This window comes from Parasteatoda tepidariorum, chromosome 11 (assembly GCF_982258835.1).
Source record: "Parasteatoda tepidariorum strain Cologne lab strain chromosome 11, Ptep-v5.0, whole genome shotgun sequence".
In the NCBI taxonomy this organism is placed as follows: Eukaryota; Metazoa; Arthropoda; class Arachnida; order Araneae; family Theridiidae; genus Parasteatoda; species Parasteatoda tepidariorum.
In genome coordinates this window covers 30,863,763-30,876,066 of record NC_141765.1, presented here as the reverse complement: position 1 = coordinate 30,876,066, position 12,304 = coordinate 30,863,763, and positions in this window count along the sequence as shown.

Sequence of the window (12,304 nt, the reverse complement as noted above, 5' to 3'; positions counted from 1 at the left end):
CCCAGCTTTGAGACACACGTGGTCATCTAATTTATCACTAAATTGTATTTTTCATTAAATTATCGGGATGCCTTGATCGAAGTTGATTTACTCCTTTACCTCAGGGGAGGCTTACAGCGAGATGACTAGGTGGGTGTAAGGGAGAATAAAAAAGGTTTTTTTTCTTGGGAACTTCACCATTTGGGGTCAGTGAAGGGTGAATACATTTTCGGAATTGCTACGCAGTGTAATTATCTAGGTTCTTTTATACTCTTTAATGAAGACAAAGTAAACCGAGTAATAAGAAAATCAATTATGAGATGTCTTATAAATAGTTTGATTTTATCAGATGATTGCATATTTTTTTAAAAGATTCATTTGTATGTTTATATTTTTTCAATTAAGTAGTTTTTAGTAATTTATCGTATCTTGAGATAAAATTTTAAATGTTGAAACTTGAGGGTGATTTTTTTTTGTTCTTTGTTTTTGCTTGTTTTCTTAATTAATGCTATACCGCATGACTGTTCATTTTGTTCTTAATTATTTCAAAAGGTAGATTAATTTTAATTAATAACAATGCACATTACCCTCAGTTTGCATTTTCATTTTCTCCTTAAGAATAATAGATGTTCAATTTTTAATTTGTTAAATTGTGTAAGCAATCGCATTTCACATCGTGAGATGCAATGTAAGAGCCAAAAATTTAAACATTTTACTCAATAGGCATTTAAGAGAAATATTGATTTTGATGAAATTTCATGAATTATAAAAAATAACTGAGAAATATATTTAATTCAATCTAATTCTTTTCCTTTTAAGTTTGTTTAATATGGTAATTTTAATTGTACATTTGTTTGCTAACATGTAAATTTGTTTGGTTTGATAAATTTTATTGTACATTTGCTTGCTGAATTTTAAATTTCTTTGATATTAATCAACTAAGTTATAAGTATTGTTTCACAATCATAAGGCACTTTGTAAAAAAATATCTAAGTATATGGCAAAAAATTACAAATAATCTGAATGTATGAAAAATTCAGTTGTTTTAGGTATCCAAAAATAAACATTTTTAAAATCAAAACTTTAAAGGATAACCACAACAACACTTCTTATACTGCTTTATAATGAGATCTGGTCTGTTAAGTGTCATACTATCCATTTGAGTGGAGTTCGGGCTTGCTTTTGGAGGTCCGAGCTCGAATAATTTAAATTCTATCCCACCCGAGTCCGAGGTACATATAACTACTTAGAGTCAGAGTCCGACCAAGATATACGTCGAATAAACCCTAAATTTAAGGCAAAATTTTGCAGGTTTCGCAAATTCCAGCATAAGCGTACTAAATTTAATTTTATCCAAAAAATCAAATAAACTGAAATCCGCAAAAATCTTACGTGCTGAATATTTATAATTTTTTTAAATAATTTTTTGCAACGTGGGCTTCAGTTGAAAATAGTTTTCATATTGAAGATTAGGCATCAAATTGTTAGAAATGTGCCAAAAAATACTTAAAAAACATTTTGTAAACTCAATTTTGTCCAAAAATCGAGGAGCCATTGCAAAATTTCCTCTGATTTTTTTGTAGTGTTTTGCATTTTGGGATTCATATTAAACTGCACGGTAAAAACTGCGATTGTATAACTACCCGACTTAGGTGTTGAAATACTCTAAAAATTGTGTGAATGATTACTTTATTTAAAGTTAATACCAAATCGAGCGTTCTTACATACTCTTAAAGGGTGTACATAACACCAATAGTCACACCAATCTGTAGGTCGTTGATGAAGAAGATTGCACTTTTGGAGAATAATTATAGTTTATTTAAATTATTTAACTAAATTACTGTGTAAAATAGTAGTAGGACATGTTTCAAGTATTAAATAAATGCCTTTGGACCGTCATTAGAAATTTAAAGGCGAATAGTTGTGCAATCTGAGGCTAGTGACAATATGGTGGCCAAGATGGCGGTTTTTTTACATGAACTGTACTGACAAAATGTGAGTTTTTTTTATCAGATTGAGTTGAAAAACTGGTCATAGCCTATTTAATACCAAGTAATTTTTAATTTCCTTACCAATTGATAAAAAATACAGATTAAATACATATACGCAACAATATACATGTATACTTATATAACGAACACAAACCTAACAAACATACACAAACATGGCAAACATACACAAAGCATGTACAAACATACACAAAACATAACGAACAAACATATGCATAATACTTTGCTCATGAATACTGATTTGCATTACCAATAATACAAATATATTGTGTGTCTAATAGAAAATCTTTTACATAAAAAAAAGTGTTAATAGTTTAATAAATGATTAAATATTGCGGTCTGTGTTTAAATAGTTATGGTTTTTCTCTAAAGAAAAAAATACTGCACTATGTCACTTATTTCTGTCTGACGAAGTAATTATTATGATTTTTGACCAGATACAGAAAGAAAAATATTACAAAACTTATTAGCTTCTGTTTTTATAAGTTTATTTATTACATACTTAATAATTATTTGCATTAATTTTAGCCTTAACCTCTATACTTCAAAAAACTAATCTCTATACTTGAAAAAATATTTATAATTTTTTGGGCACGTTAAAATCACTTTCGTTATTTATTTAAAATCCCTTCATCATACATACAAATACTCTTCTGAGTTGCTAAGCATCAAACTTTTGAGAATTGAGCAGAAACGGAATTTTTTCAATTATTTTACTGGAATTTTAGAATGAAAGTTTTCACAAGCACTTGCGGAAAAAAGAAGGAGAGAGAGAGAGAGAGAGAGAGAGAGAGAGAGAGAGAGAGAGAGAGAGAGAGAGGAGAGAGAGAGAGAGAGAGAGAGAGAGAGAGAGAGAGAGAGAGAGAGAGAGAGAGAGAGAGAGAGGACTAGAGAAACAAAGTTGCATAAAGTAAAATTCTTGTAAAGCTGGATTGACAATATGGGAGGAAGCATGTTGATTGGCGAAAGTCAGTAGTGCTTGGAGAAAAAGACTCGTGTCCTTATGTGTATTACTCTCGACCCCTTGATTAAAGCCGGTAAACAAGGTGCTAGGTTTCAAATTAAGCTCAGTTCATTTTCAGAAAATCAAAGCAGAAGAGCACTTAAACACAGATAATATTTTCGAAGTAGGGGAGAGTGGGGTCAATTGTAACAGGGTACGATTGTAACAGAGCAAAACTTTCGAGTGTCGGGTTCTAGATTTGGTTCCTAGGAGGAGCACAAGGTGTATTTAATAAATCTACATGTACACCCTGCTAGCAGCCATTTTTATGTACTTTTGAAAGAGTTACATCACAAAAGATATTTTCACGCTACGCAAGTACTTTTTTTGGTATTAGAATATTATATTGTAACAAATTAATTTTGTTTAAACAAATAAAAATTATTAACCGAATATGTAAGTGGACACCTTAATTAACATTTCAAAAAAAAAAGATTAGTTTTGTTAATTAACCAGCATTGTTTTTAACAAATGAAGCTGAAATGGCGTCTTCGGGACGATTGTAACAATAAGTAAAGGGACGAATGTAACAGCTGAGAAATAATCTTATGTTTACAAACCATTACTTAATTCTTTAAGAACCACCAATAGTTTCCTATATCATTTATATTATGTTGCATGTGCATTATTTTATTTGTCACCTTTCACAGCGTAAATTAAAATTTTTAACCCCTTAAAGTTAAAAGTTTAACCCTTTAGGTCTCTGCTCATTATTATTTTTACTCCTAAAATATCACTGATATTTTGATCAATAAAAAAATATATCACAACTATGATAATATGTTTAATTAACTATGTTTCAGTTGAATTTATGAACCGTCACAATTGACCCCGTAAGTGGGGACAATTGTAACAAGTGCACGACTGTCAAAAATTGTTAATAATTAATATAATAACATTTAAAATAAGGTATTTATTTTTTTTTCTAGTAGAGGATAGTCTACTTTACTCGTCTGTCAATTAATACTAATAATATATTGGATTTTTTGTTAGTTAAAAATTGCTAAGCAAAAATTGTTACAATTGACCCCACTCTCCCCTACTTTAGGAAAGAATTAACAGTCCAACTGATTTAAATAATTTTTTGTAAAATAAAGAATTAAAAAAAATCATTTTATACAAATTAAAAAATAATTTTTGGTTAAACTGATCATTAATGTCTGTTCTTTTCTTTTAACATAAAACATTCAGGATTTTATCGTATTTTATTACGAAAATGTATTATTGCTAATTAAGAAAATATCCAAAATTATTTATAACTTTAAAATCTCTTATTCATTGACATTTTTAACATTAATAAAGCCGTTAAAGATAGCCCTGGTGAAGCAATTGCATTTTTACGTAATAAAACTAGGCATAAGGAATTACAATCTCTATAAAATAAGATTTGGTTAGAAAACTCGAACTGAGCAACTAGAAAATTAATAAGAGAACGATTTGTTGATAGGGTTGAGTTTTTATGTAAGGATTTTGATGGAAGTGGTCCATAACCATAAACGAGAGATTCGATCCTTTAGTAGTCCGAGCGTAATAATATATTTCGCACGTTTTCCCCACTGTTCAATTTAGTATCCCAAACGTAATGACATACTTCGAATTCTCCCCATTGTGGAGTTTATATTCTTTACGTCGGACTACTAAATTGATCAGTGCAGAAGCCTTCCTTTCTCTAGATGTTAAATGGAGTCGGCGACTATAGTAGAGACAATTTTGTTCAGACTTCGGCTAAGGCATTAAATTCGTTTTGTTTGCAACTTTCCATTGAAATTTTTAATTTGTTTCTTTTCCTACATAATGAGCTTATGTTATAATATAAAGAAAAAAATAGAGTGGCGTGCTCAAAAACTAAGTTTTTATTTCAGTTTCCTCGGCATGGAAATTTTCAGCCACATTTATACTTATAACTTTAATGTTGAGTTGCTAAACTATTCGAAACCAACTTTTCCTTTTCTTACTGGTAAATTGTAAACGTAAATAGTTTTTAAAAATTTGCAGTACTTTGAACATTAATTTCTGCGGTCATCGCTAGCTTATCAATGCTTTGGATATTTGAAATAAAAAAAAGGTATTGAGAAAAACTTTAAGTTTTAACTTTAACTTTTTTATCTTTAAGTATCACAAACACGCTATTAAATTCGTAAATTTTTTAGCCATTGGTTAAAGTTATGCGAATTTCTTTTAAGCAAACTATGATAGTGGGAGGAAAATATATATACTCAAAATAAAAATTTTAGGTGCTGCGACAACAGAAAATTACTCTTTTCTTGTGACTTTGACCTGTTTCGAATAATACTTAAATTATTAATCTTATATTTGCTTTAATTGTAATATATTATACAGATCCTAACGAACAAGCGTATGTGTAATAAATCTATTTTCTTATAATATGCGGTGTCACAATATTTATGCTATTAATGATAACACTTATATACAAAATGTTCCGCAAAGACGAAATTAAACGAAGACGAAACAAAAACGGATATGTAAGAATTTAATGCTATTATAATGTATTAGCTAAATCTTGATATATATATATATATATATATATATATATATATATATATATATATATATATATATATATATATACACATATGGGTCCTTTTAAAATTAGGTGCCATTTGAGAAGTTGAAGTACAGATGAATAAAATAAATAAAAAGGTTAAAAAAGTATAGACTTTATAAAAATAAGTAAACATTTAAAAAAGTTTCATATTATTTTCATTTTTTTCATTCAGTTTATTTTTTTAAAAAAATATTAAATTGTTATATTTTTTTCAGATTTGTTGAAAATTGTCCTGCCTTCTTCCGGACATGTTTAGTAAAATTAAACCACTTACATTTTAAGCAAGTAATAATATAAATTGGAAATTAGTGTAACGATAGGGTAATTACTGTACCGTAAACCGGGGCGAGTCTACCCATCCAGGGGCGAGTCTACCCATTTTAGTTTTATTTAATTTTCACTACTTTAAATTGCAAATAAAATTTTTTTTACCGACTGAGGACTTAGTTCAGACTCTAAGGAAGATGGCGCTGTAGTAGTTTGATCCGTTTTTATTTATTTGGTGTCATTTTAACCGACCTGTTCAAACGTCTTTTGAGAGATTCGTATTGAAAATCAGCAAACTTTTAGCTGGTGCTCCGTAAGTATATTATTATTATTACTATTTTCACTTTGGTTAAGTGATAAACTTATCTAAGACTAAGATTACATTAATTTTATATGAAAAAAAAACAAAAAGAATGTAAGTTTTGCTGTTGTAAACAAAAAGCCAGAATTCGCGGGGCGAGTCTACCCATTCGTATTTAGCTTTAATAAAGCATAATAATATAATTTAGAACTTTGTTTATATTAAAATTAAGTCATTTTAAATGAATTTGAGTATATTATTTTAATTCTGCATTGATAAATTTATCATTAATAAGAAAATTTATAGGTTAAATATAAATTCATTTTACCTAATTTTTCAATTTTTATATCACAAAATTAACTTTTTTTACTTAATGCAAGTTAAATAAATTATTATTTATAAATTATTATTACCTCCCAAAAGAATGGGAAAAGGATTTTTAATGATTCCCAATGTTTGAATTTCGATTTTGTTAATAATCCTTAATTATTATTATTTATTAATTATTTAATTGTAAATTTATATTAATTTTAATTTATTTTTATCAACAATAATCAGAAAAAAATTTTATTTTATAATGTTAATGATTATAAAAACAAAACTTTGATCAAAATGTGATAATCGATCAAATACTCAATTTGTGTTATTTTATGAATAAAAAAATGGAATATATAATTAAGTTATGAATTTTTACTTCATAAATATCCTATATAGTAACTAAAATAACAATTTAATAGTAAAATTTGATTATTTACAATGTTAACATTCATTTTAGTAGAATGGGTAGACTCGCCCCATACGAGAGATTTGTCAGCAGTTCTATAAAAATATACAGTAACAGCGTAACTGTTAATATTTTCTAAAATCGATTTCACAGCTTTAAAGAGGGATAAATAGCAATTCTGAAACACCTATTAAAAGCCTTTTTTCTTCAATATTTACAAAAGTTTGACCACTTGAAAGTTGACAAATTGAAAAAATGGGTAGACTCGCCCCGGTTTACGGTACTCTAAATAAAGATTTTTAAATTTAAAAAGCATTGCTTAGTTTCTTAAAATCTGTGTTTGTGTGCTAACATTCTAAAATTTTTTTCAAGTAATGTTTTATCATTAAGTACTGAAAACATAATTAAAAGTTTACCTTTTCTATTTGCTCTTGTATCAGATCAAAGGAAATTATAAGAACGTCTTATAATATTCAATCTTCATTATTCTCTTACATTAAACAATTTGCAATTCCTAAGAAAAATTATCAATGTTAACAGATATAACTTTTTTTAAATATTTAATTCATTTTTCAAAATAGTAGACAGGGTCTTTGCATCAGGTATATCAATACCCTGATAACACTTCTTGGGTCACCTACTCACTTAACAGCAGCTTCAACTCCATCAATAGATCCAAGATGACTATGATTCATATTTAAAATTGTTCTCAGCTATGAACTTTTTAAGAGGGAAAAGATACCAATATTTCGCTGTGGGACAATCCAAAAAAGTGTCGAATTTTGGAACTTTCTTAAGTTGATCAAATGTCGGTTGATATTGAGTCCAAATTGCAGTTGGCCTATAATCATTTTGGCTCTATGAAATTGCGTAAAAGAAGAAAAAAAACAAAACAAAAAACTGGCTTTTTTATTTAAATATAAAATTCTCGTGTGTAAAATGGCTTGTTTTCTTGAACTTCCAAAATAATTTACTTGAATTTCTGTGTTAAGTTTGCAAACATAGTATTCTGAGAAGGCATTATAGCATTATAATGATTGCAAATGATGTTAAAATAAATTTGAAAAAATCTTGTAAGGAGAATTTTTACTGGCAATTAAGAATTTAAATTCCATATCCTGATTAAAATTTGTTCTAAAAAGTGACAATCTTTTCAAAATTTCAGCCTTATATCTGTAACTAAGTAACTAAATATGGTAGCAGGCACAACATTTCAAAGAAAAAAAATTTTTTTTGGCTAAATAATTCCATCAAATATTACATACTCTTTTTGATTTAGATTAAAATCTCTTTAAACTAAATATCTTGTAGAGAAGGCTGAAACATGACAGACATGACATTGCAAAGACATACTAACTACGAAAAGACTTCTGCTTCTTAAAAAATAATAAGAACATTCAATATAAATTTTGCTACCTCTTACCAACACATTTTTTTTGGTATGCAAGAATTGCTGACTTTTAATTAAGTAGTTGAGAAAATGTTACGTTAAAAAATATCGAGAAAACATGGAAAATTATATAATAAAGATTGATAAAAAGATATGAAAAAATATTAAAATAAAATATTTAAAAAATATTAAAAAGCCGGGAAACAAAATAATAAAAATATATAATATCGTCATCAGAACACATAAAAATGTTTCAATATTTCATTTTATTTTAATAATTTTTTCTTTTTTCCAGGTTTTCTTCATTATATATATATATATATATATATATATATATATATATATATATATATATATTACAATTTTGTATTAGTATTTGCTTAAATATTTTTAAATGCAACAACTTAAGTGCTAGGATTGAAAGTTTATTTCCAGCTTTTAGTGACAATATTATTAACAGTGAAAAATATAAGAAAAAAATTTTCCTTCACTAAAAGTTTTTCATTTCTAGTCCTTTTGATGTTTTCTGTTTCGAAGTTTTCAAATAAAAATGCAACATTTAAGAAAAAATCAATCCAATCAAATACAATAAAAGAATCAAACAAATCTGACAAAAATATAACAATTTAAGTATTTTTTTAAAAACATAAACTGAACGAAAAAAAAGGAAATAATATGAAAAATTTATAAATGTTTAATTATTTTTATAAAGTACTTTTTTAGCCTATTTTTATACTTTCTTAATCTTTTAATTTATTTAATTTATCTATACTTCAACTTCTTCTCAATTGGCACCTAATTTCAAAAGGACCTATATATATATATATATATATATATATATATATATATATTCGGCAGTTTCACTTAGAAATTATTTATTTTCTCAAAATGGTAAAATAAGTGACAAATTGATTTTTTTATATAATGGATCTATAGAGTTTTTAAGAATATTTAATTAGTTTTAGCAAGCAAGTGTATGATAGAAAAGGAAAAAAGAAGATCCTTTGCATCTTCTTTTATAGAAAAAGTACTTTCTACGAAGAGTAAAGAACAGAAGATAGACGAAGTAAACTTTTTCGCATTTCTTGGAACTACTATATTCTCTTTTTACGTCGTATTTGTTTTTACTCCATTGCTCAATCTAATCAACGGTTGTTCCAAACTCATTTATTCTTGCATGCAATCAACAGGTTGTTAAATATAATCCCTTTGAGAGTTCCATCAGATTCGGATCTCTAGAAGAATATATTATACATTTTTTGCAGCATAAATGCAGTGCCAATAACAATAAATAGTGTTAATATTTAAACAATAAAGTGATTATTTAAGTTGCAAGATAAGTATTGCATTAAAGACTATCAAAAGATCAGTTGCAATCAGTTAAGAAAAATTATTTTTAAATTTCAGTAAAACATAATTTGATAAAAATTTCCATGATTTTAAATATTTCCTATGATTACAAAATTTTAAACACTTTTGAAATTTTCATTGAAAATAGCTCTCCGAATTTGGTGTTGAGCAACCACAGTTGTGTAAGCAATATAATTTAAACTAAACACCAAAGTAAGTGTTCACATATACTTGTTGTTGTTGACGTATGTCATTTTAGGCAGAGGAGGTGCGATTGTTCTTGTTTTCCAGTGGAGCCATCTATGGCCAAGAATTCGACTTCTGCCACACCCATGCGTCACATCCGTTTATAGAGCGGACCCATTCATGCATCCATTAATTCATCCACAGATCGTGATTTCGACCTGAATCAAAGAACCATCAATCTCCAATTCAGTACCCTTGTACCTTCAGTACTTGATTTGTTATGGAAACATGGAGGACTTTGAGACTTGACAGATTTAACAAGCATCAGTCACCATTTACTACACGGGGAGCCTTCGGTCGGCAGGGATTGAACCCTCGACCTCTCGGACATGGGCCCAGTGCCCTACCAACCAGGCTATCCCGGCCTTCACATATACTTGAAGTAGCGTATTTAAATCTAAGCACCAATAATGGAGAATTACTCCAAGCTCATGAATTCAAACCATTCATGACCTTTTTTTGCCAAGAAAACATCAATTTCTGTATACAATTAGATGTCATCAGATGGAAACGGTCAACGGTTTACAATAAGATGGTCTTGATTTGTCTTCTTTGACGTTTCTACATCTAAATGAAGAAAAGATCAATGTTGTAAAATGTATATATATCTTCACAAGGGAACAACAACGATTAACAAATAACGTGTCTATTAAAGTTCTTAAATCATTATGCCAAGAAACTTTTCTAAGTAACGTAATTTTTAGCTAAGTGATTATATTAAATTTTTGATGAGTATGTTCAATTTTTGATGATTATGTTATATTTTTGTAAAAACAATATTCTTCAGATTTTTGAGGTATGTAATAATTGCCGTAGCATATTTTTAATATTGCTTGATAATATGCTTAATTAAACAAAAGGCAGACTTATCCGAATTTATTTCGAAATAACTACATATTGAGAATCATTACATTATGATATTTTCTGACAAATATTTGTTCAGGGATGCATTTTTAAATATAATTTAGACTTTAAAATAAAATGTATTTCTAATAAACATACTTTTTTTTTTAAAATAACATGCATCGTCAATTATTTCACAGGAAAACTAGTATAGATACAATAAATTACTTAAAAATAATGAATTATAGCAATAGCTAAAATTTTACGAAAATTTGATCTTTAATTATTAAACTACGCTTCAAAAATTCCTCGATCACCAAAAGTTCATATTTCATAACCAAACTCAGTGGCGCGACAGCCCATAGAGGGCCAAGGCCTACTGTACCCATCTCAGTTTTCTTGACCTTGGGCTCTGGGGTGCAGGAGCAGATGATCCGGTCAAGTGGTCAACCGAACGCGGAACACCCATTGTTTAGTTCCCAAGCATGCTTGGTACTCATTTATCGACCCACTGAAGGAATGAAAGACTGAGTCAAGCTTGCCCGACCAGAGGATCGAATCCAGGACTTGTGGCACGGGAGCACGACGCGCTACCACTCAGCCAACAGGTATATTTCATAACTTATTGTATTTTTATTGGAATTCGACATTCAAAAATTAAATTTTCAAAATTTTATGAATTTTTGTAAGAATTTGATGTATAAAAAGTTTGAGTTTAAAAGCTTTATAAATTTTATCGGAATTCGATATCTACAATTGAAATTCTCAAACCTTTATTAATTTTCTAATACTTTAAATAGTCCCAAAATAAATGACAAACTAAGCCCATTACGAAAAACATTGAAACAAAGAGAAAAATAAAAATAAAGATCCAAGATTCGTAAAGGAATGGAAAAAATTTAAATTATTAAAGTGCACTAGGATTGAAAAATAATCTAATAATTTTGAGGTAAATGATTCTGTACCTTATTAATTCATGATTTAAAATGTGAAGAGGCATGATATTTAAAACTTTCACGAAAATTTATGATATTAAACTAATCATCACTTAAAAACTATACTATTTTTGTGTGTACTTGGGTTGAAATTTTTTTATAATAATTTTTATTTTTAACTAGTATTAACTGCTTAACTAATATTCCTTATTTCGCATTTATAAAAAACCTTTTAACCTTCAACTTGTTTGACTAAAAAGAAATTAAAAATGAATATACTCACCTGAGAAATAACTTTGATGTCTATAGTTCTTCTTCATTAACTACATCGACTTTATCTTTACCTATGGTTATAGAATTTTGCCTACAGTTAATTATCTTTAAAAGCAACCAAGAGTTTTTTATTTACTGTTCCTTTTTAATGTAACTTGAAAAAAGTTAAATAAAAAAACACATTTGTCAAGAAAAAAAAGAGTTTAATTTAAGTAATGATTAAAGTTATAGAGCCGGAAGAGAAGAAAGTTTAAAATTCATTTTTTTTTTCACATTTTCAATGTTAAGTAAAGGAATTTCTTTATTGAGTATGTAACAGAAAAGAAATTTTTATTGATCAAAAGTTTCAAATTACCAGAAAATTTGCCTTGATTATCCCACAAATACAGCAATAGAAAATTAACCAGATGAAAAACAT